At 44.0% G+C, this 25,136-nt stretch overlaps 1 protein-coding gene and 1 long non-coding RNA gene across 5 annotated transcripts in view; one reads left to right on the plus strand and one right to left on the minus strand.

Moving 5' to 3' along the window:
• The window catches only part of FARS2 (phenylalanyl-tRNA synthetase 2, mitochondrial), a 499,567-nt gene that overhangs the window by 28,685 nt on the left and 445,746 nt on the right, over nucleotides 1-25,136 (minus strand). The window lies entirely within an intron of this gene.
• LOC144306588 (uncharacterized) lies at nucleotides 789-20,083 on the plus strand. Its single transcript, XR_013373666.1, has 2 exons — nucleotides 789-1,166; nucleotides 19,828-20,083. It is a non-coding gene; the product is annotated as an uncharacterized LOC144306588 (long non-coding RNA).

Here is a 25,136-nt window from a genome sequence, read left to right on the forward strand (position 1 = left end):
CTTTGTCCAACTGACTTATTAGAATGTTTTCAAAACCAAATCAAATCATTGCAGAGGGAGAAACCACATGATCCAACTCACTGCCTGATGTGTTATCATTCTGCCAATTCAACGGGGGCTAGATAGTCCGTGATCTGAATGATGGGACACGTTATAGCACCTTCCTCTCTCTCCCTCACGTACTGTCCCCTTGCCCCCAGGATTTCCCAAGGGCTGACGTTGAGACTTTGCACCTGCGGCGGTGCTGGACGTCTGTCCTGCCAGTGCTCAGGCTGTACGCTGGTGGTTAAATGCTGTGAATAAGGCTCCTAGGTCTTACCAGACTTGATACTGTATCCTACAGAGCAAAGACAACAAGAACAACAACAAAATGAAATAAATGCACAACCCCTTTGATCAAAGTTTTATGCTTTTAGGAGTCTAGAAACTTGTAATTTTTTTTCTAAATGTAGGGTCTGTGATAAGTATTTCGAATTTAACTGTTGGAAAGAAATCTGTGACTAGCTTCGTGACTTGTAACTAACTCTTCTTGCTGTTACCATATGGTGTTTCCTTTAATAAAAACGTTTTGCAGAAATAATGATAAAAAATTACTTTAAGCTTTTATAAAAGTTAGATGTTTCTGGCAATAAAAACACTCCTTATAATGATGTAGATAACTTTGTATCTGGTAAACAGGAAAAAGTCTGCTGACCTTGCCATTTTACTTCTAAGTAAAGATGATGCATCCCATTTGTGTCATTCATCCTTGATCACTTCCTGAATATCTCATTCGTTGACCTCTCTCTTTAAGACTGCAGGCATGTACATTCAAGGCTCCTGCTCTATTTGTGTTTCCTTTAGGATCCCATTTCCTTTGACTGTCTGCAACAGAACAACGTATTCTCTATCTTCAGAGATCTGAGCCACACTGTGTGTCAGTTCTGATGAGTGTAGCTGCGTGGAACAACAACAAAAAAAAAGCTGACCTGGCTGAAACACATCTAACACACGCCTGGAGGTGTGCAGACAAAAGCAGCTGTGAGTGATGGCATGAGGGATCCAGCCTCTTCTTTTTGTTCCCCCATCCCTAGGCAGAGGCTGCTGTCTTATGTGTACTGCCTAGTGGTTACAAGATGGCTGCTCCATCTCCGCCCCAGCCGGAGCGATGGGAGAAGGCTTGCAGGGTAAGAAGTCAGAAGACTGTCCTAGGTAAAAAGCCTTTCAGGAAAACCTCGTCCAGAAACTCCTGTTTATTCTTTGGCTGGACCTGGGTTGCACAACCACCTCTAGGCCCAGGATAAGAGTCATGGATGACATAGGGTCAGCCAACCGATACCATCTGCTGCTCACGCTACTGCAGGGAGGGAGGAGGGGCTCGCCTGCCTTCCTATAGGATCTTCTTCTGATAGGTCTTCTGTCCCCCCACCACCTTTAAGGATCCCCGTCAGTGGTTCTGGGTGTATATATGTGATGTGTTGGTTGTGCAACTTTGTCTTTCTAAGAACTGTGTGATCTTCCTTCTAGTGAACTTGGCTGTGTTGCTCATGCACAGGGCCTATGAACTTTGGCCTGTAAGATTGCATTTCCTTATGTTAGTTCACAGGACAAAGTGAAAGTAGAGAAAGCTTAAATCAATGTCTTAACTCAAAATAATCTGGCTTAGGGTGGAGGGAGAGACGGTCCAGCCTCAGATACGAATAGGAATTATAGGAACAGAAAAGAGATGAGTCAGAGGGAATGCAAATTATTCTATATTACAGATGCTGAAGCAGTCAATTGGTTTGCTATGCATTTAGCCACCACTCTTAGAGAACTCCTTCTTGGACTGAAAAAGAAGTGTTCTGGCACTTCCGATGGTTTTAAATTTGTAAGAGTTGAATTCATGCTGGTCTATATTTAAAGTTCTGTGGCCACTTCTACAATAAATAGCCGGGAGTATATAGAGTTAAAAAAAAATCCCTTGAGGTTAAACTGGAAATATGTTTCTCACTCTTGTTTCAAAACTAACACGATCATTGGGCTTTTCGCATTTTATTATAATCCACAAAATAATTAGCTGACGTGTCTTGGAATAAATGTGGATTGAGATTTCCTGTAAGAGGCTGCTTACCCCATCGGGTTCGGTTTTTTTTAGAGACCATGGTTGTAAAGATCACATACGCTTCTCTCAGTTGTCCAGAGATGTGAATGTACCACCTGTGGTAGCCAGTCTCTGAGGGGCCCCCAGTGATCCCCACCTCCTGACATTCACACCCCGTGTGGTTCCCTCCCAGCTGGACCATGGGTGGTCTGTGTGGCCACACACTACGGCGGAGGTGATGATGTGTTATGAAACACATCATGGCTGCTGCCTTATTCTCTTTGGTCACTTGCTCATGGGAGCCAGCTGCCACCCTGGCTGCAGGGAAGGCCACAGGGGGAAGAGCTACACTTCTGACCAATGGCCATGGAGGAACTGAGGTCTCCTGGCACAGCCAAGAGAGTAAGCTTGGAAGGAGAGCCTCTAGCCCCAATCAGGCCTTTACATGATACAGGCCCCCTGCCACCCTGTCCCCCAATCCTGATTGCAATCCCCTGACGGACCTGGTACCAGTATCATCCAGTCAACATGCTCACTCTCTAATTCCTGGCCACAGAAACTGTGAGACAACGAAACGTCTGTTGTGTTCAGCCATGCTGTTTTGGGGGTAATTCATTACATAGCGATAGATAACTAACCTACTAACCATCCCTCTTCTGAATGGTTCAAATCAGCTTTGCAATCATCCTGAGAACAGCTCCCTAAAACGGAAACATCAATGGCCACTGTGACTCCCAACCTTCCTTACAATCTTTGAAAAGTCAACATGACACACTACAGAGTATGGTGTCACAGAGACACGGCCAGTCCCGCAGGGTGTGTTCAACAGGCAAGGGGTGGACTCAACTTGGCAAAAAGTGAACTTGGAGGTTTAGGATGTGATTTTTACGGATGACGATCATTAATAGGAATAATACTCAGAGGCTTATAATGGCCTTTTAGACTTGGCACTGCTCTACTAGTAGGCAAAGCATTCCTAAGAGAATGTAGCCAAGGGCATATGGCATACTATTAATTATAACCACAATTATCACTTACGCACTGATGCTTTACATCATTATTTCATCCAATCCTCACAACCACCCCAGGAGAATGGAGGCCCAGCAAGGGTAAGCAGCTAGAGAGCATGAAGTAAGGGAGTCAAATCTGGGCCAGGAGCTAATTTCTTACTACAAAGACCCACCCCTTTAATCACTCATCTCCCCACATTTTCCTTGGTTCAGGCCACTGATGTGACCTGTGAGCTACCACATAAAGCACAGGGTAACGGGAGAAAGACATGGAAATGGCAGCTGACAGAATTAGAGAACCAGGAAGCAGATTACAGCTCTGCTACTTACTAGCTCAGTGACCCCAGTAAGTTACTTAACCTCTCTGAGTCTTTCATGGAAAGACAACAATTCTATAATGAATAGCCAGGGGTACAAATATTAAAAAAAAATCCCTTGAGGCTAAACGGAATATATGTTTCTAGCTTTTGTTTTAAAATTAATAACTAATAATCTTCTTTTGCATTTTAATATAATCTGCAAAATAACTAGAAGATATGTTTGGGCTTAATCTTCTGCAAGGCTGCTTACTTTACCGGGATGGTCGTTTTGGAGGCCAACGGTTGTGAAGAAGAGGAAGAGAAGAATTATCTATCTATAGAAAGGTACACTATCCTAGCCATCTGTCCATCCATCTGTCCATCCGTCCATCCTCTTTATTTATAGAGGAATTCTCTAGGCTCTAATAACTTATCCTCCTTTTTTCTGCAATCTCCCTTTGTAGAAGGTGAGCATAACATCAATATGTATAACAAAGGAGTACTATGAGGATTAAATAAGATAATTTATATAAAGCATTTAAAGTATCACCTGGCCATATGAAGTGCCGTGCAAGGGCTCACTGTTGTCATCGTCATCACTGTTACCTCCTTGTTCTCCCTCTAAGGAGAGGGACCCCAATCTGATGGGTCAAATTCCAGCACCCAGCCTGAGTGTGAGACTGCAGAGTGAGAATGGCGCCCACAGAGGCATGGTTCTCCCCAGTGTCCTTCTTGCTTTTCCTCACAGTGGAAAGATCAGAGGCCCAAGACCTATTCCCTAATTCCATGTACTTAGAGTCTTAAAGAAGATCAGCTCTTTTGCCCTGCCTGGGAGGAGAGCTAGCCATATCTTCTTTTCTCAGGAAAACATAGATTCAGGACCTTACTTCCTTGTCCTCCAGTGGTACAACTCTGAGATCTGGAGTGTGGGGCAGTGAAAGAGGTCTCTAAAGGCCTCTAGATAGGCCTCCAGCTCCAGCCCCGCTTTCCAGAATTCCAAGAATTTGTCAGACTATATACTCCATTGCCCACAATGTTTAAAATTGCGACTGTCCACAACCGGTGCTGGTAATCCCAAATCCCTTAGCTATAACACCAATTTTGCACTCTTGAATCCCATGGTTATTTCCAACAATACCGACGACGGGATGAGAATAGCTGGGATTTCTTGGGTACTTACTATGTATTAGACATTCAAATATCTATCAATTGATTAAATTCTTGCAACTCTAAGGAAGAGGCTGTTACAGCCTCTATTCTATACATCAAGGAAATGAAGTTCAGAAGGGTTTCGGAGTTCACAGGTTACATGACAAGTAACTAGGCTGGGAGGAGAAGAACCTGGGTCTGACTTCCGAACCAGTGGTTCCCGCTGCCATGTGCAGCAGGCTTGATCACACCACACTGAGAAAAGAGATCACATCGGAAGAGTACAGGGTAGACTCCGTGGTTTTGACAAGCCCAGCTCTGGACTGCTAATCTTATATGTTCTCAAGCAAAGGTGGTTAGATTGAAAATGGGAGAACCAATGTGACCAGGGGAATCAGGGTGTGGCAGTGGTGAGAAGGAGAAAAAAAAAATGGATTATGGCCTCAGCTGGGTCTATGAAATGCTTTTGGTATTTTAGAGAGTCTGTGGTTAGGATGGGGAAAAAAAACAAAACAAAACAAAACAAAAACATCCCATCTTTTTAGAGTAAAAATCTCCTTTTTTAGACGGTATTATAAAGGTTAAAGGAAATGTGCCATGAGATTCCCTTCTACAATTTGAAATGATTCAGGACACACTTCACTTAGACTGGGAAATGAAAACCATGTGACTGACACAGCTTCAATTTCCTCTGTTGAAAACCAAATCCCATTTTCACTTGTGGGTATTTCATTCATCTTTGCTTTTTTGGTTTTTTAATTACATCGCAGAAAGTGCTACTGTAATTTCCTCCCTGCGTAACGACAGCATTATTCATCAAGAAGCTTTTAATTCTATACAGCGATTGCTTCTCTTCAAAAATCTGCTTTCACTCTCTGCAGAGGCAGAAGGGTGTGCTTTTTTGACCTTAGGGTTAATTGTCTGCAAATAAGTTTAAATCACACAAAACCTCATCCTGGGAAAAGGGAATGCAAGCGTGACCCTTCCCTTTACCTTATTGTTAGAGGTGGTAGGGAATTTGGGGGGCAGGGCAAGGCAGCTCGGACCCTGTGGCCTGTGTGGTCTGTCCTGCTGGATTCAGCTCTGTGACAGGATTGTCTTGTCCACGGGGGTGTTTTAGGGTCTCACATGGTATCTGGATCACAGAAAGGAGTCGATAAATGATTGGAAAAGTGATCCAAATCGAAAGAAGAGTGAATAGAGGAATAGGCTCTCAAGTGTTCCTGACTTTTGGATTTTTTTTGAAAGTTATGTGTATGAAAAGGTCCTATCTCTGGGGAGAAGCTGTGAGGAGACACCAGGGGCCCTCCGGTGACCAGTGACTAGGACTGAGGAGGGAGGCTGATCTGGGAGGAAAGTCTCTTGTGCCCACAGGATCCAGTCTCTTCTTCCCAGACTCTCCCCTCCCAACTGCACCACCCATAACATCCATCTTCTCTCTGACGTCTCTAATTCTCTCCTGATGGGCCCAACACTCATTTCCTCATTTGACTCACTGTAATTAAGAATCATTTCTGAATACCCGATCTGTGGCTTGATATTGGAACTTGGGGAAGTAGGCTGGAAGGGAATGGATAAGAACAATGACAGCTAACATGTGCGGAGTACCCGCTATGTGCCAGACACACCTGCCTGCAGTTCCAGGCATTAACCTCTCAAAGCCTCACTGCAGCCCTCCAAGAGAGGTTCACATGCTTTATCACAATAGCACCCCATATGTACCTCTCATTATAGTCGTGTTTTGTGTCACTAGAGCCATTTGTTGACACGTCCGTCACTTCTAAGGACAGCTCATTCACTTCTGCGTCCCTAACACCTAGCTCAGTGGCTGATACAATGACTGGTGATGAGCAATATTTGCTGTATTATTTCAGTGGCTTCTGATCAACGAGGAAGGATGCATATTAGGAAGCAATGCAAAACTGTATGCACAGTCCCAGAGGGACCGCTGTGCAAGTCTGTCACAGCAATGGGGTCAGCAGGACCCCAGGGGAGGACAGCAGAAGAGGGGGCAGAGAATGCGGGAAAACAGCTTCCACTCGCATGGGCTACAAGAGGGTCTGACGTGGCAGGGCCACGGTGCGGCCCAGATGACACGTGACGTGACAAATCACTTCAGGCCACTGAGAAGCAAAAGGTGCCCAGCTGTGGCTAGCAAATACTGAGGAACTGAGAGGGACCAAGGGGCCCTGCTGTTATCATCTTCAATTTTTAATGGGAAAGGATGTCTGAGAAGATGGAGGTCAGACAATGTGCCCCAGAGTGACTGCTCCATAGGCTTGGGATGCAATTGCACTGCAAAGGGACTCCTGAGCTCCAGGAGACAAACAATACGGCCCAGCTTCTGCCCCCAGGACAGGACAGGACAGGACACTACCCACAGCGGAATGTACAGGATATCAGAGGGTAGGACAGAGTGAAGCTGCTCATTAGAAACCATGCTCCTGCCCATGGAAAATGCCCAACCCGTGGCTCCTAATCCACACGGGGCAGGAGCCCATGGCGTGAGCCCACAAGTGGGGAGCACCTGGGAGGACTTGGGGGGCAGGGGACTGAGGATCTCCTTACTCCCAGAGAGAAAGAGGAGAGGTTCGTGGGCTGTATGGAGAGAGGGGTACCCACAGAGAAGAAGAGGGAGGGAAAGGAGGAAGGGGAAGGAGAAGAGGAAAGGCAAATGGGAAGAGAGGTATCTTCCTCTGCATGGTGGGGTGGGGGTCCCTGGGGTCTGTTGCATTTCCTGGCCGCTTCATGGCTTTTTTTTTTTTCTACATGCCTTTTAAAAACTCCCACTACTCCAATTCTCTTAAGTGTTTAGGGTCTGTCATCTTTTCAGATCAGCTGACCTTCCCTGGATCATGGGTTCTCCTGGATGGTATGGTGGTCACACCCACATCCAGGTCTCAGTGTTGCCTCTAGACGATGAGCATGTGGTCTTAGAGCCAGTGCGTGTAGAGCCAGGCTGCGTGGGTCTGTATTCCAGCCCTGCCCCTTAGCCGCTGTGTGACGTGGGGCAAGTTACTTCGCCTTGCTGTGCTTTGGTTGTCTCACCTTTAAAGTACCTTATAGGGCTGAGTGACTCACTGAATTAATTCATGTGAAGCTCTTAGAACATAACAAGCACATGATAAAGTTACTAATCACAATGATTTGGGGAAGTAAAATTACTGCTAACAAGAGGACCATTTAATAGGAGTGATTAAGTGAAGACTTAGCTCATGACCTCTGCAAGACTGGCAACTCTTTGTGTAATCTGTCCTTTGTGAAGGATATTTTTGTCGATTGTATACAAGCTCTTAGAAGGAATCTTCATTTCTCTCTCCTGTTCTTGGGCTCAGACATATTAACTAATGATAATGAATTACTGCCCTATGACATATCTAGGGAAAATAAAGCCAAGGAGAACAGTTCGAATTGGACAAAGATCCTTTTGACCTTGTAAAAATTCCTTCTTTACAGGGCGATCTAGGCCTGAGGTCAGCTGAAATCATCTTCTTCCTCAAGACCAGCTGATACATACTCTCTTTTCCAGTCTCCCCCATGGTCTCAAAAACAGAAGCATCTATATCCTCTTTCCAAACATTCAGTGCCTTCGAACTCATGCTGTTTCCGCATTAATCATCTTGTCTGTCTTCAATCGTTCTTTCTCCCTGAAAAAGGCTCATATTTCCCTCATAAAGTTTTTGAAAGGAAACTCTCCTGTGGTGCTCATCTTTGTTGAACAATTTCTCGAAATGGAATATTATACTTCTTGCCTCTACACTTCATCCTGAAGTATGGGGGCTCCATTAACACCATTGTCCTGTAACTACGTATTTGAATGTCTCTGGTAACCTTCAGTGCCCACCCGAGCTCTATTACTCCATCTTCACTCATCTGGACCTTCGTGAGCATGTCTCAGCCAATCCCATATTCCTCTCTGAAACTTCTATTAGCCTCCATGACCTTGTGCTCCTGGAAATCTTAGTTAACTTCTGACTGCTGCTTCCTGGGCTCTACATTTGCGGTCTTACAACTCATCTGCTCCCATGTATGGCTGGGTGCTCCCAAAGGACCTAAACTTGACCCTTTTCTCTTCCCCGGTTATGCTCTTTGCGTTCTCCAAGCACATGGTTCAAGTTGCCACCTTTATCTAGAGAACCTGGGTGCTGACTTCTCCTGCAAGCCCACACATCCCAACACCCGCTCAGCACCTCTAGCTAACTTCATGTCCACAGGACTCAGACCCAACCTAGCCCAAACTAAGTCCCTCTCCCCTCCCATGTCTGCTCTTTTCACTGGGTGCCATCACTCTGATCACAGTCCATCATTCTCCAAGGCACCTGGATACTCAAAGTCTTGAGATCATCTTAGATTCTTCACTTTCTCTGGCCTCTACTTCTAGATCTTTTCAATTCTGCAATCTCAGAAAAATACCTCCTCCTCTCAGTGCTCATTAAACATGGCCCAATTCAGTCTCTCCTCACTAGCTTTCGGCCTTTGCCTTCCACTCAAAATCTCTGCCACCGGTCTTTACCCGACTCCAAAACATCATCATCTCCACGAAGCCCCATCTAATCCCGGTCCTGCTGTGTATCTCATGAACTGGGCACTGTTTTCTCCTCTCCTACAGATGAAGAGAGTGAGGCATAGGGAAGTTAAATCTAAGGTCATACAGTCGGTAAGCAGTAAAGTCAAAATTTAAATTCCAGAATGTTTAGCTCCAAAGGCACTATTATTCTGTGGGTCGATTGTTGGCTACTTAGCTGGATGAGCAGATGGATGGTTCAATGGGTAAATAGGTGAATAAATGAAGAAATAATACACAGGGTTTAATAACTAAGAGCAACCCATGCCACCATGTGGACTGGCATATGTTTAAAATGGGAGGCTTTTCTTGGCAGAATTTCTGTAGAGCAGTGGTTCTTAACCAGGGGAAATCTGGCAACGTCTGGAGACATTTTTGGTTGTCACAACTGGTGTGTGTGTGGGGCGTGGTGCTCGTGCCATATGGGGGACAGAGGCCAGAGATGCTGTCAACATCCTACCAAGCACAGGACAGCACCCCCAGCAAAGCATTATCCCGCTCTAGAATGTCAACAGCGCCAACGTCGACAGACCCTGCTGGAGAGTGATTCAGGTCAGTCCCTTGGGAAACAAGCAAGTTTTCTGAGGCTAAGTGGAGGAATATGATGAGTAAATTTATACTTGACAACTCTGTGCTTCAAAAACAAGCAAATAGAAAACAAAAACAAGGCGAGGACAGCTCGTGCTTAGAAGAACGAGGGCATGGGCACCTGTGAATGGCTGACATGCCCATCCCTGGAGGGGAAAGACAGAGAGAAGAGAGGAGACAGAGCGTGGAATACAGAGCCTTGGCCACATCCCAAACATCTGCAAGAGAAAAGTAAAATACACATACAGGTGGATGCATGTTGCCTTTTCTGAACAACCCCCCCATTCTAAGGCGGTGTGCCTAGCCCTGCTTCCTTGCTCCATCTCTTGGATATTCCTGCCTCGGTCTCCTCTGCGCCCACCCCCGGGGGGCCGGCTCCGAGACTGGGGTGGCTAGGCTGGAGCTTCAGCTCAAGGTGAAGCTCAGGGTGGTCGGCCCTCTGCTCTGCCCTGGGGATGATGACTCAGGACACTCGACAGGCCCCAGTTGGCTCTGCCGGGGGGTTGACGGGGCTCTGGTCCTCCTCACTCATTAGCACAAGCCATTTGTTCAGTTCCCTTGAGAGGATGTCGAGTCAACATGCGCTTAAAACCAACTCCAAGCACCAGCTGCATGGGGCCTGGCTCCCTCCTGCAGCAGGAGGATGGATTCTGCTGGGGACGGACTAAATGCCTGCTTCACTTAAGTGCCCTTTCCAGCTAATTGTGAGACATGGAAATAACAGCCATCTGTGGGACGAGTGAGCTCTGCAGATGCCGAGAGCCACTGGAACCTACCACCAGCTTCCTGGGTACAGGCTGCAGGGCCGGCCACTGCAAAGCACGCTGCCCAGTGCTGGAGACAAGGGGGCCCCCTTCCAAGGTCAGCAGAAGAACTGGTGAGCTCAGGCAGGGTGTCGGGTGGCTTTGGGGTGGACAGCTTCAACTGGCAGGTCCCCCAGATGGAGGGCAGGGCGGCGGCAGAGTCAAAAATTTTACCTAAAAGTGCAGCTCACGGTGGGCAAGTACCTGGTTATTTCTTGAAAAAGCCCAACCACAGGAGGCTCACGACTGGACCTGATGTCTCTAATGTTCTACAACGAGCCTCCGTTTCGTTCCTGTAGCCAGGTTCTCCTAAGTGGAGTGAGCTGTGCAAACGGAGGCTCTCCTGATTTAAGCCAACCGCCGCCAGTTATAGCTCTCCACAGCGCACGACGTGTTTTCCCTGTCACTTACTGCACGGAGAGAATCATGTGAGTATGTTCTCAGTTTTGCCAACAGCAAAAATCATTTTGGAGAAGGCGTTCTTTCTAGATGAAGAGAATTATTATTCCCCATCCCTCCTTGTCCCCTCCCCGTCATGAATAAACAGTCATTTCAGCTTTAGCAAATCTTGCTTCAAAACCAGGCAAAGCAAAACAACAACAGCAAAACCCCGATAAAGATGGAATGCTCTAGAATCCATGACTCCCCTCCAAATGTCACAATGTGAAAGCAGCCGAGTCCCTTCTGAGCACAAGTAAGGCACAGCAGGCCACTGCCAGCCATTAGACCACTATGAAATAAACCCAAATGACGGGCAGCCTTGCAGGCCAGCCGTGCCTCCTCTAGCGCAGTCTCTCACGGAGCCGCATCCCTGTGGCTGCAAACTCCTGCTACCACTGGAGATGAACAAAGGATGAAACATTAATGACCAATTTGCAAATGTTCTAGGACCCCCTTAGATCATCGCGGGTTCGTCAATGCAACATTCACCCATCTCTCACTTTATTCTTTCAATTATTCAGTACCATTAAGCGCCCACAGTAGGCCAGGCTCCCATGACCTTTCATCCACATTACCTCCCCACTAACAGCTTCATTCACCTGGTGGCCCCTCTAACTGCACAGGCGGATCGACCTTGGCCTTGAGGCAGGAAGCTCAATTAGAATTCATTCTCTCTGGGCATCCCTTGCATTGCATTTCTAAGCACCAAGGACACAGGGCAATGCGCAGATGTAACAGGAGCTCGAGGAACTTTTCCAGGTGGTCCCAGTGCATTGGAGGGAAACGTACCTGCAAATGAGATCCTTGTGGGACCTCAGTCTGTGAATTCTTCAGACCCACTTTGTCTGACTGAATTGATTAATGCAGCCGTTAAGAAATATGTACCGCGTGCTGACAATGTTCCAAGCACTGCCTCAGAGGGTGGCAGATACAGAAGATGAGAACAGGTAAGAGCAACATGGCAATGTCACAGCTGCTGTGCAGGGCTGAGCAGTGTCGTGGGTTCACAGGGTCAGGTTCTGACCACACAGATATGGAGGAGGCCCCCTTCACATCCGCAGAGTTGGGGACCACGTTGGAAGGATGACTTGAGGGATGTGGAAAGGCCCTCCTCGTTTCAGATGACTCCCTTTCACTGCCTGTTCTAGACTCAAATACATCCTGGGTCACAGGGCTGACACCAGAAGGTGCCCTGAATGCACTTCCTTCAAAATTACCCGAACCCCACCAGGGTAGCATTTCTGATCTTCGTTTCTCTCCTTTGTTCTGGCCACTCAGCATTGTGCTGCTACCTCTGAAAAGTGATAAGGCATTCAAAGGACACTGTTGCCACAGAGCAAGTAGCAGATGCTGTGAAATAGGTAGAAACAAAATGTTCCAGGAGACCAGTGGAGAGAGAAGCAGCTCCAGGCAGAAGAATGGGATCTGACCTCATGAAGGCGGCAGCGTGTGAGCTAGCCGTTGAATGATAGTTCTCTCCAATAAACTAATAACGATTCTTAACAACCTGTAACCCCCCCCCACCCCTGCACCTCGTCCCCACCCCCACCCCCCCGCCACATACAGGAACCACAACTATTTACTAAGCAATTTCCTGGGTGCCAAGCACTGTATTTATGCTATTCCTACTAGCCCATTGCAAAAACATGTTGTTAATTCCATTTTACAGATGGGAAAAGTGAGGCTCAAGGAGGCTAAGGTCCCACCATTTGCACAAGACAGTGACAAAGCTGGAATCTGAATCATGTTTGTTTAATTGAGACCATCACTGTGATGGCCTAAGGACGAGACATGTGCATCCCATGTCACTGGGGAGTGTTGTCTGCACAGAAGGGAGGGCCCTCTGCTGCTGGGAGCGAGTGTGGGAGCCACTGGTGGGAGCCAGATGGGTGAATTCTGGGGGCTAGAGGGTGCAGAACAGACCTCGGCTCTGGGGACCATGGCCTCGCTAACTACTGATGCTCTCTACCCTTCCATAGCTTCCATTCTCTGCTCAAGCAATGGCTATTCGGTAGCAAGGGTCTCTTAGGTCAGGAAGGGGGGGATGGAGGCTCGTGCCTCCTCCTCTCTTTTCTCTATTTTTCACATATTATTAAGACAATCAGAGAAACACTAAAGGAAAAGCAATTAATGTGCTCATGTTCTTCGCATCTTAACACAGATGTCGTCATGTGTCTGCATTTCTTTGCAGTCCTTGCCAATATGTACCCATATTTCCACATAGTTATGTGATGTATGCACAATTTTAGGTTTTGTTTCATTTAACATTATTGTCTAAATATTTTCCTATTTGCTGCAGTCTTCATAGTTATCATCTTGATGGTGGGCTCCAGACATCAAATTTGCATCCCCCGCACAGGGGCCTGCTGGCTCGGGAATGAGGCGCTTGAAAATTCACTCCCCAAATCTACATAGCCCTAAACGTGCACACATCTGTTACACACTCTGGTGAAGGGGTTCCAGAGCGTGATTAACCCAAGCGAGGATCAGAAAGACAAACATTTTAAAGAGGAAAAAAAAAAAAAAAAGAGCAAAGTTTCTATTTGCGTTGCAACTGCCGGGGTGGAAGAAGAGGGAAGAACCCGCAGCCAAGTGCCATGGTAGGGGTGGGTAGCACATCCAGACTTTTAAAGTCAGGCCTCACAAGGCTGGTGTGCTTCACTGTGCAGTCACGTAACCGCTTAAATTCACCCACTTCCTTCCAATTAAGCTTCCTAAAATAACAACGATGACAATGCTGATAAGCATAATGCAAGGTAACACTTGTACAGCACTTCTTCACATGCCCTGCGCTATTCCAAGAGTTTCACATGTATCCACTCATCTGATCGTTACAAGTACCTATTATTCCTGTTTCACAGGTGTGGAAACTGAGGCAACCAGAGGGACAGGCTCTTTCCACAGCTAGTGGCGAGGATTTGAACCCAGGCAGCCCAGCTGGAGAGGCCACACTTGGAACCATTTTATAATCACTACCTCAAAACTCCGATTTCATTTTCTTCCCTGCTCAAAATTCTTTTCTCCTCTCCCACTGATTATCAGGTTCGGTTCCAACCCATTAGGCGGCACTCAGGCCCCATACAACCTGCTTCCAGAGTCCTGTTCTAGCTTTCTTCCTATAAGCCCATTGCATGCTGCTCTGTTCCATGCATGAGGTACAAAAGCATGAGCAGGGGGTCCAGTATCACTGCTCTGGGCTAGTAATCCTTAGTCTATCTTTCCTGTCCTCGGCCTAGAAGGTTCTCCTCTATTTCTGAATATGCACATATTACCCATCTTTCTGGTCAAGGAGCTTCCTCTTCCCATACCACTCAGCTCTCCATTTCCTCTGAGTTCCAGAAACCAGGTACTGTGATATCTCCTCCCAGCCTTGACACTGAGATTCACACAGGGAAGGAGAGGGCTAAGAGTACACAGCTGCACATAACTCCTCTTCTCATTGGCCTCTCTTCTCATTAGTCCCTGCGCTCATCCCACTGCCCCTCATACCTCACATTTTCCCCTCCCTTTGAGTTGTAGCCCATCCCATATTTCTGGCTGACCTTCAAAGTTTGGAAGGAGTGGTGTTTGGAGGGCATTCTTCCTGCTTCACCTTCCTTCTAGGGTTTCTGAGTTTTTATTTATTTTAAAGATTTTATTTATTTATTCATGAGAGACAGAGAGAGGCAGAGACAGGCAGAAGGAGAGGCAGGCTCCCCGCAGGGAGCCCCATGCAGGACTCAATCCCAGGACCCAGGAATCACTCCCTGAGCTGAAGGCAGACATTCAACCACTGAGCCATCCAGGCATCTCATGACCCATACTTTTTTAACCTAATGTTATTCTCATTTGGGTAAATATCTTACATTTCCTACATAAGCCTAAATTCTAAAAAACTTAGGTAAGCTATTTTTCTTATAATCCATATAGTGCCAAGTAGAAAACCTGTCACTTGATATTCAAGACATGTCTGGTGAATGAATGAAGGAATGAATGAATAACGTCTTCCAAGAGGACCAATATGATAAACTCATGAAGAATAAATTAATAATAAACAATAATAAGCATCATATTAGAGATCCTAGCCAGTGAAAGAAGGTAAGAAAAACAAATAAAGGAATGAGTTGGACAGAAAAAAATAAAATCCTCTTATTCACAGATGTCATGATTTGGCCACATAGATAACCCAAAAGAATCTATTTAAAAAAAACAAAACTACTAGAATTTAGTAAGGTCACAAAACACAAAATCAGCATTTAAAAAATCCATTTTTCTATAAACTACCAATGAACTGAAAACCAAAATATAATAAAAACAGCGCCATTTGCATTAGCATGAAAAGACATGTAAGAATAAATTTTTAAAAATAAGTGCCAGATATGTGTGATGAAAAATACAAACACATGGAGATTTAAAATGATGAGATATACCATGATCATGGATTGAAAGAGAATATTTTGATGTCAGTTCTTCCCAGACTACTCTATAGATTCAATACAATTCCAACCAAATTCTTTTTTCTTCTTTTTTTAGATTTTATTTATTTATTCATGAGAGACACACAGAGAGAGAGAGAGGCAGAGATATAGGCAGAGAGAAAAGCAGGCTTCATGCAGGGAGCCTGATGTGGGACTTGATCCTGGGACTCCAGGATTATGCCCTGGGCCAAAGGCAGACACTCAACCGCTGAGCCACCCAGGCATCCCAATTCCAACCAAATTCTGAGGAGGAGTTTTTGTAGAAATGAGCAAGTTGATTTTAAATTTTATAAAAAAAGCAAAGGAATACCTTAAACAATTTTGTAAAAAAACAAAACTGGAGGACTTGCACTTGACTTCAAGATTTCCTATAAAAGCAATAGTAATCTAGCCATTGTAGTATTAAAGAAAGGATAAACAAAATAGAACAGAAAACCCAAAATAGATCTATACACACATGGTCAACTGATTTCTCAAACAGGGGTAAATGCAATTCAATGGAGAAAAGAGAGTCATGGTGCTGAACATGGTGCTGAAACTACTGGATGTCCATAAGCAAAAAAAGTAAAAAAGGAACCTCAATTCACATCTTGTACATTCTGCAAAAATTAACTCAAATTAACTTAAGTGTAAACCTAAAACTACAAAGCACCTAGAAGAAAATTTTTGTGATCCTGGATTAGGTGAAAATTTCTTACATACAATGCCAAACATGTGATCTATAAAAGAAAATATTGAAAAAATGAACCTTAATAAAAAGAAAAAACCCAACTCAATTAAAACAGTGAATGAAAGAGGAGTGCCTGGGTGGCTCAGTCAGTTAAGCATCTGACTTTTAATCTCAGCTCAGGCCTTGATTTCAGGGTTGTGAGTTCAAGTCTAGCACTGGGCTCCTTACTAGGCATGGAGCCAACTAAAAAAAAAATATAAATAAAAGATACAAAGAGACAATTCAGCAAAGATATACAAATGGCAAATATGCACATGAAAGGTACTCAACATCATTTCATATTAGCAAAATGCAAATTAAAAACATAATAATTTATCACCCACCTATTAGATTAAAAGCTAACCAAATGAATAAACAATAGATCTGACAGTACCAAGTGCTGATGAGGATGCTAAGCAACTGGAACCATCATATATATATATGTTGCTGGTAAGACTGTAAAATGGTATGGTCACTTTGGAAAACAGCAGAGCTGTTTCTTATAAAGTTAAATATACAGTTAAGTGACCCAGAAATCCCACCCTTGGGTATTTACCAAAGGGAAATGAATGCACGTGAATGTTTAGAGCAGCTTTATTTATATTTGCCCTAAACTGGAAGTGATCTAAATCTCTCTCCCCTGGAAAATGGAGAAATAAACTGTGGTTCATTCACACAATGGAATACAACTCAGCAATAAGAAGGGAAGAAGTACTCTTATACAACAACGTGGATGTATCTCGAAGGCATCACGCTAAATGAAAGAACCAAATTTAAGAACTTACATGGCGCATGATTCCACGTCTATGACATTCTGGCAAAGGAAAAAGCATAGGGTCAGAAAACAGATCAGTGGATGTCACTGGCTGAGAGTGGGGGGCAGGGTCAGCTTAAGGGCGTCAGGTCTGGGAGATTCCGACCCCCTATAAGATGGAACTGAAATCATGCATTTCAGGGAAAGGGGTGCTGCAATGTACACTTGCCTGGCTTGGTCCCTCGGGTATCCCGGGGCGGGGGGCCTCTTCCTTTCTGATCCAGCACACTCCCTTCCTCCTGCTGGGTCCCTGGGCAGCAGGCAGCCCAGTGGGTGCTCTGCTGAGTGCTTCCCCTGTCCTGGGGGAGTGTGCTTGTCACCAGCAGGGCCCCTCACAACTGATACCGCCAGCTGCGGCTGCTTCTAAAATTCACTTCAAGCCACATTTTGGCCTAAAGCCCTGAAGCCTCTTTTCAGGAAGAAAGCATTGAGCCTTCTAGTTTCATTTTGTTTGTTTGTGTGTGTGTGTGTGTGTGTGTGTTTACTGCTTGTTCAAAGAACAATCATATAAGATAAAAATATCATCCCCGGGCCAGGGAATTTAATTCAAACATTCTTAAGAGGAGATTCAACAAGCTTTTTCTCACAAACAAAACAAAAAACAAACCTGCTCCATTCTTGGTTTCCCTCAGTTACATAAAGAAAGAAAAAAATGGAAAGAAGCAGGGAGTATTTACAGGAATGAGAATTTTCACCTGAGAATCTTTACACCCCCCCCCCGACAAACCTCCCCCCCAAACTAACAGAAATTTTGTAATAAGCACTTTACAGGTGATCTTATTACATCTTCCCAACAACTCAAAGACAGGCAGTTTGCTATTATCCCACCTTACAGATGAAGACAGAGGCTGGAAGGGTCAGTACTGTGTGTCCAGCTGCACAGTTGGTAGGGCATAAGGCAAAGACGTGAATCCACGCACTTCTACCCTGAAGCTCAAGTTCTTAACCAGATGCTATAGTTGATATTTGCACAGCTATGGTTAGAACGGCCTAGGAAGTTGCCTTTTGGTTTATGAAGAAGTGAAAAAGGTATTAGATTTGGATCTTTCCCACTCGTACTTCCTTTTTCTATTAAACTCTGGTGCAGTCGCCTGGGTTAGTCATTATCCGCGGCTCCCAATGGACTCCAATGACTGGCCCATTCGTGGCCTGCCTGCTATCACTCAGTCACCTGCTCTTAATAAGGCAAGGTGATAAACACCCACAAAGCCACCACTCAACATTAGAACTTGAACTTTAACGAGGACCTCCATCTCTTCGTGTGGTCTTCCCTGAACTGGTCCTCCTGACTCCTTTATCTGAGGTCATCACTATTCCGAATTTCTGTTTATTGTCTCCTTGGTTTCTTTTTTACATAGCCATATCATGACTATAATAATATTTTTGGAAGTTACTTTTATTGTATAAGGAGAGTGTCATGTTCTACGTCATCTTTGGGGATTTTTCCACTTATATCCACAACTTTACAACCAGCAGTTAGAATCTTAAAGCCGGATAAAGTTATCTGCAGAAGAAAGGAGGTCAAAGAGGCAAAGACACCTCCTGGGGGCAGTACAAGGTGGCTGTCACCTATCGCTTGGCTCAATCCCCTCCATGTCTTCCTCAAATTTAGCATAAAAGCTGGCCCCTCACCTCGGTTTCTAAGGTCCAGTCCAGTGTGGGCTTTGCCTATCTCGCTGACCTTCCCTCATACCATGTCCCCTCACTTACTACGCTTAGCAACATGGTTCTCTTTTTGTTCCTGGGCCATTCTTGCTTCAGAGCCTGAAATAGCGGTCCTGTTGTTACTGCTCTGAAGTTTTCTCTTAAATGTCACCTTCTCTGAGGAGGCTTGAATGACCACTCAACCTCAAACAGCCCGCTGACACACAGCCTTGCTTTATTTTGGTTATAGCATCTTACGCATTTTTTTTTTTTTTTTTAAATTCTCTCTCTTGCTCCTCTACAAGAAGAAAGTCTTGTACAGGTCAAGCTGAGTATCTCATATAGACCTCTGGGGGCCCCCAAGGCCCTTTCAGGGATTCGTGAGGTCAAAACAGTATCATAAGAATAACACTTTATTTGTACTTTTCACTGTGTTGACATTTGTAATGTTGGCAAAAAAGCAAAGGTGGATAAAACGCATGATACCTCGACACAAGTCATGGTAGTTAGTGCCAATCTGTTGTTACTGGTGGCCGCTGAAATGTCTTACCATCTCACACTTGCAGGGAAAAACAACAATCTGGTTTCACTTAAGAATGTCCTTGAAAAGGCAGTAAAAATGATTGCCTTTATTATATCTTAGCCCTTGTGTACGTGACTTTTTGATATTCTGTGTGACTAAATGAGATGCCTATCTGCTACACACTGAAATATAGGCTTGAAAAGCACTTCTGTGATCATTTGAATTATGAGATGAACTAGCAACTTCCTTCATGAAACATCATGAACTACTGACAGATGATGCAGAGATTTTCTCAGAAATGAACCAAGTGAGCCTGTCACAACTGATAGCAATTTTGCCAAGGATTTAAAAAAAAAAAAATCAAGCTTTCAAGTGGAAATCTGAATTTTGGACAACTTATATCTGCTGACACTTCCCAATATTTAAGACATTTCAGATAAGAATGGTGGTGTTATTAATAAATGTGATTTTTAAAATCTTGGATAATGAGATGTATCAACATTTTAAAGAGCTGCATGGCTTAGTCAACATATATTTTTCATTTGACTAATGCTAGATGTCCCCAAATCATGCATTTGTAAAAGATCCATTCAAACGGCAAGACAGATTTTAGTGTAAATAATAAAAAGTTCATTGATATTGTTTCGGAATTCTCAGCACAACTAACTTTTAAGAAACTGCTACTTGCTGAGCTTTGGTGTAATATCAAAAAAGAATATCCACAATTTTCTTAAAAAGCTATTAAGATACTCTCTCTTTTTCAGCAACACATGGCAAGGTTGGATGTTCTTCATGTGCTTCAACCAAAACAACTTGGAACACCAGATTGAAAGGAGAAGCAGATGTATGAAGCCACTTGTTTTCTATCAAGCTGGACATTAAAGGGATTTGAAAACATGTAAATCAATGCCACTCTTTTCATTATGATTTAGTTTTTTCCTCCTAAAAATATGTTATTTATGTTAACATGCGATGGCTTCATTATCTCTATATGAACTAATAAAGTATTTTTAAATATCACATTTAAAAATTTCAATATGGTCAACATCAAGAGGTATAACACCCACATAAACAAAAGCTCTCTGAGTCCTCAATATTTTTTTAGGAGTGTAAAGGGGATCTTGAGACTAAAATGTTTGAGAATTGCTGCTCTAGTGGTGGATAAATGAATGAATATACTAAAGGCACATTCTCTGTACTTTGTTATCTGTCCTCCTTGTTCTCTTCCAAAATGTTCCATAAAGCTATGCAGTGGCTCAGAAGTCTCAGAGTAAGGCCAGTGACACGAGGTCCCAATGATAGGAGTATGATGACAGGAGTACATAAGCCCCCGCAGAATTCTGATGTCTCTCTCAGAATCACCCTACACATCTCCAACTATTTTTTCATCCTTTCCTTTTTCTTAAGTGCCTCCATCAGATAAAAAATTTAAAACTCATTCTAAATGTGTTAAATATAATTGCTTTAATTTTAACTACTGGATTGCTGTCATGTTTGGGTTTTTTTTCCCTTCCTTTTTTACTGTTGCACATGGAACATGCAGATGACCTTGCTACACCATCCATTAAAGAGGAGCCTAGCTACCATTTAAACATCACTTTTTAGTAGGAAAGCGCACGACAGGTCTTCAAAGTGACTTTCCGGCTTCTGGGAGACAAATGATATTGTGGTTATGGCAATTTCTGTGGTATGACAGAGAGAATTCATAGATGGTTGGCATCACACTAAAAGGAAGTCAATTTGGAAGGTGTCTCGTGTAGAAGTAAACACAGCATTCTACAACTTTTTAAATAAGCCAAATGATGTTGTAGAACCTGAACTTGGAGTTATCTTGGAAAGATGTACACTCTTATTTTTTAGTGTCATATCACTGACAAACCAGTGACAGCCACAGCACTTGGCTGGCCTCAAAACCCAGAGCTTACACCAAAGTCCACATAAAGTTCTTTGTGTCAAAGCCTAAGAGAATGTCCATACACAAGGGCACTGATTATACCTTCACACCTGTCCTGTCTGGATTTTCCAAAATAATCGTCTTCTGCTTTCAAAATCTCATGTTAGCATCTGAGGATGTTTCTTCAGACAAGTATGACTGAGTCAATAGGTAAAAAGGGTGCAGGGAGGCAGGAGATAAATCTCAGATCCTGATTGTGTTGCAAACAATGTGCTCTGCACCCGTGGCAAGCAGTAAGGTTCTGAGTGGGATTGGAAACATGCCTGCGACCTTCCATGGAAAGACTGGTGGGACACTGACTGGTTTAGAAGAACCAAAGATTCAACGTTAACTCACTCACTCAACATCTACTTAGTAAGCTCTTCCCATGGGCTTGGCTTAGGGGAGGTGGGCATTGGGGACATAGCGGTAAATACAGTTCTTGCCCTCAAGAAGTCTGGCACATAAGAGGTGAGTAAGTTTTTATACAACTAATATAAAAAGCAAAACATCATTTTAATTACTGATACCTCCCAATTTTCATACTTTTGTAATATAAGGGAAATAGGGGAGGGTAAAAAGAGTACTGTTGCCTTCTTGGGAGGCATTTGATGAGTGTGATTAAGGAATGCAAGTTCCCCTAATGAATAATGGATCTAAGCAGTGCTCATCAATGGCTGCTAAGACCATTCAGCACAAAGCCGACGGGGAAAATTTATCATAGATATGCTAAGCCTGAATCTACTTAGCTCAATCTTCAGAGTACAAAAAGAGAGACATACGGAAGTACAGAACACCACCCATAAAGCAGTCTTGCCTCCCCACAAAACAATCAAACTTAAATCTGATGATGACTCTAGATTCAACTACCAGTTTACAGGAAATACACAGGACAGAAGAACCTGTTACGTGACACCACGGGGATGCAACTGGAACCAGAATGTGGGAAACCACACAGGACAAAGAGCCTAAGTTCTTCAATAATAAAATTACCAAAAAAAGAGGAAGAGAGGAAATATCAACTAAAAGAGACCTAAGAGATGTTATTAGGCAAATGCAAGCATGGGCCTTGTTTGGATCTGAATTCAACCAACCACTGAAAGGATAAAGTATGAAACAAACAGGAAAACAGGAAAATCTGAATACTGACTATTTGATAAATATTTTTTTCAGCTAGTGATAAAAATATTGTGATTACGGTTTTTGAAAAGTGTTTTTGTTGTAGGTATATATGTGGGCATTTATGAATGACATGGGATTGGCTTCAAAAGAATAGGTGGAGAAATGAGTCTATGAAAAGAGGCTCACCATGATATTAGTCCTATTATCATCAATCAGCAATAAAAAGAAAAAAAGTATTGACTCATGCTACAACATGGATCAATCTGGAAAGCATTATGCTAAGTGAAAGAAGTCACAAGGTACCACACATTACAGGATTCCATGTATGTAGAAGAAATGCCCAGAATAGGCAAATTTATAGAAATAAGCAGCAGATCAGTGTTTGCTTCAGGCTGGGGGTGGGGAGGGCTATAATATTGGGGTGGGTGGTATGATGGTTTCATTACCTTTTCAGGGTAATGAAAACATTCTAAAATAGATAGATACACAACTCTGTGAACACACTAAAAGCTACTGAATTAGACACTTAAAAAAAAAAAAAAGAATCCCTGTTAGGAGAGAGTGGGTAAGGATACAGGTGCTAATAGATCAGGTGTTGTAAATTTTTAAAATATGTTGGCTCTATTGTTGGATCTTCCGGGTCAGATCCTTCCTCTGCCAGTTACTAGCTGCATGATTTTGGACAAGATATTTAACTTCCTTGAATCTCAGTTTCCTGATGTAAAATGGGGGTAATACAGGATTGTATGGGCTAAATGTGGCTGATACATTTAAAGCACGTGGAGCAGTGTTTGGCACATATGAAATGCTCAATAAACAGGTAACTACTATTATTCTCAACCATTTTTTTTTCTCCTGTCAGATCCTTCAGGAGTTTCCATTTCTTCAGCATCTCCCTCAGAAACTAAATTATGGCCAGGAACTAGATGCTCAGAAAAGGCTTCCTGGCTCTTCTTGAGGTTTTGTTGGCTTTCAGTTTCTTAATTTTTATGATTCTCCTTAAAAAGGTATCCTCCTTCAAAAGGTTTGAGTGAATGAGTTTTCTTTTTGGTTTCAGGCTCCAGATGGGGGATTTGGGAGGAGCAGTAAGAGACCAACTGTAGCCACAGCAATCAGTTCCATGCCAGAAGGTCTGGGTGATCTGCCCAATGACCACAAATGTTGAGACCGCAAAGGCTAAAGCCCACAGACGATCCTGCAGACCCCTTCCTTTGGTGGTGCCTTTGGAATAAGACTGGCTCAACCCAGGGATGGTTGCTTTTTGTTGCTAATGTTAGCAGGACTGCCAATTTTCCCTCTGGATTCTAATGCAGTCATCTGTGGTTCTCACTCTTATACCCCCACATAGCCTCCTAAATTAGCAAAGTGCTGTGGCTCCTTTTCAATAACAAAGGCTCTACATGAACCTAAATCAGTAAAACTATGATAAATATTTTATAAATGGCACTCTGAAAGCACAGCTCAGACAGACACACACTCAGACACACACACACACACACACACACACACACACAATGGGATTTATATGCTCACATATGCTCTCCACACAGAATTATAGCATTTTCTCCCATTCAAGTTTGCTCCAAAACAGATTTTTATTTTTATTTTGTTGTACTGTACATATCAACTGCACAAGGCAATCAGCCAAGGAGAGATTTAAACATACGGACTACATTTCACGGCTTTGAAAAACATGGTAGAGCAAGACAGCACTGTGCTCTTCTGCTCTGCCCTATGGACTGCCATTTGGCTGGGCAGGTGCCATGCTGTGCTTGGGCCAGATCCCCCCGGGGTCATGAGGTCCAAGCACCTGGCCCCCAGCTGCAGTGGCCTGTCCAAACATGCAAAGGCTCCTGTGGACGCTGTCTTAGAGCTGTGCTACTCAGCTCTCTACTTGAAAACTGCTCATTCACAGGTGAGGCCTCCCCCTGGGATCCACCAAGGACCAGCAAGACAATCCGAAGTGCTGAATGGGTGTAGGCATTTAATAGGTTACTGATGCATGAGCCTGTCAGGCACTATGGAAAATAAATGTGTTAATTTACTTTATTTTCCTAAGTGTCGTTTTTTTCAGACCTTCATACCATTTGTAAGGTGAGCAAGTATGTCCTACACAAGAATGACCTGAAAAGAAAGTTTCTTTTATTGTTATAATATCTAGAATTCACAAATTTTTAACATTGGCTAAAATGAGTAGCGTTCTTTCAATTTACTTGCATAATCTCTTTGGTTTCTTCGGGTTTGGTGACTGAAACAGAAATATGTTGATGTGTTCTAACCAAAACACTGCGACCTATGACAACACAGTGTATCCTCACCTACAGTGCACGTAACTTGCCGTCTTCCTTGTCAATTTTGTCCATTCCCAGGTTAAGGTAAAGAGGATACGTGGAAGCCAACCACCCAACACCCAACCACCCAACCACCCACAACTCAGCAGTTCACCATAATGTCAAACTGCCCTGACTCTTCAAGGATTGTGGTAGCGCACTGGACATCACCATAAGCTAGGGAGTAGGTCATACACTGTCCCTTGGCTCTTCCAGAAACCTTATCAGAATGGAAGCATCACAACGCTAAGAGTGAGAGCTCCAGAGGGACACTTTTGCATGCTCCATTTGAGGGAGAGCTGCTGGAGTCGGTACGGGCATGTGTGTCTGCAGCGTGAGCTTCGGGACCAAGCATGACTAGTCCCAGCTTCCTTAGCACACGCTGGACGGGTGCATGCGGAGCAGTGCGGGAGCTCTCCCCACTTTGCCAACTGGCTCAGGATTACAAAGCGGGGGCGGGGGGGGGGGTGATGGACACGGATGGCAGGTGCCGGAGGGAGAGGCAGGCATTTCAGCAGGAACATCACGGCCTTTACGGGCAGGTGTCCCTTAGTTTGAACTGTGGCTCCGCTACTTTCTGGCTGTGTGATTGGGAGAGGGAATTCTGTGGCTCTTTTTGGAGCACTTCCTTCTTTCCTGGCATTACGGGATACCTCGGGCTCATCTTAGGTATGTCCGGCCCCAGTCC

This window comes from Canis aureus, chromosome 37 (genome assembly GCF_053574225.1).
Source record: "Canis aureus isolate CA01 chromosome 37, VMU_Caureus_v.1.0, whole genome shotgun sequence".
Lineage (NCBI taxonomy): Eukaryota > Metazoa > Chordata > Mammalia > Carnivora > Canidae > Canis > Canis aureus.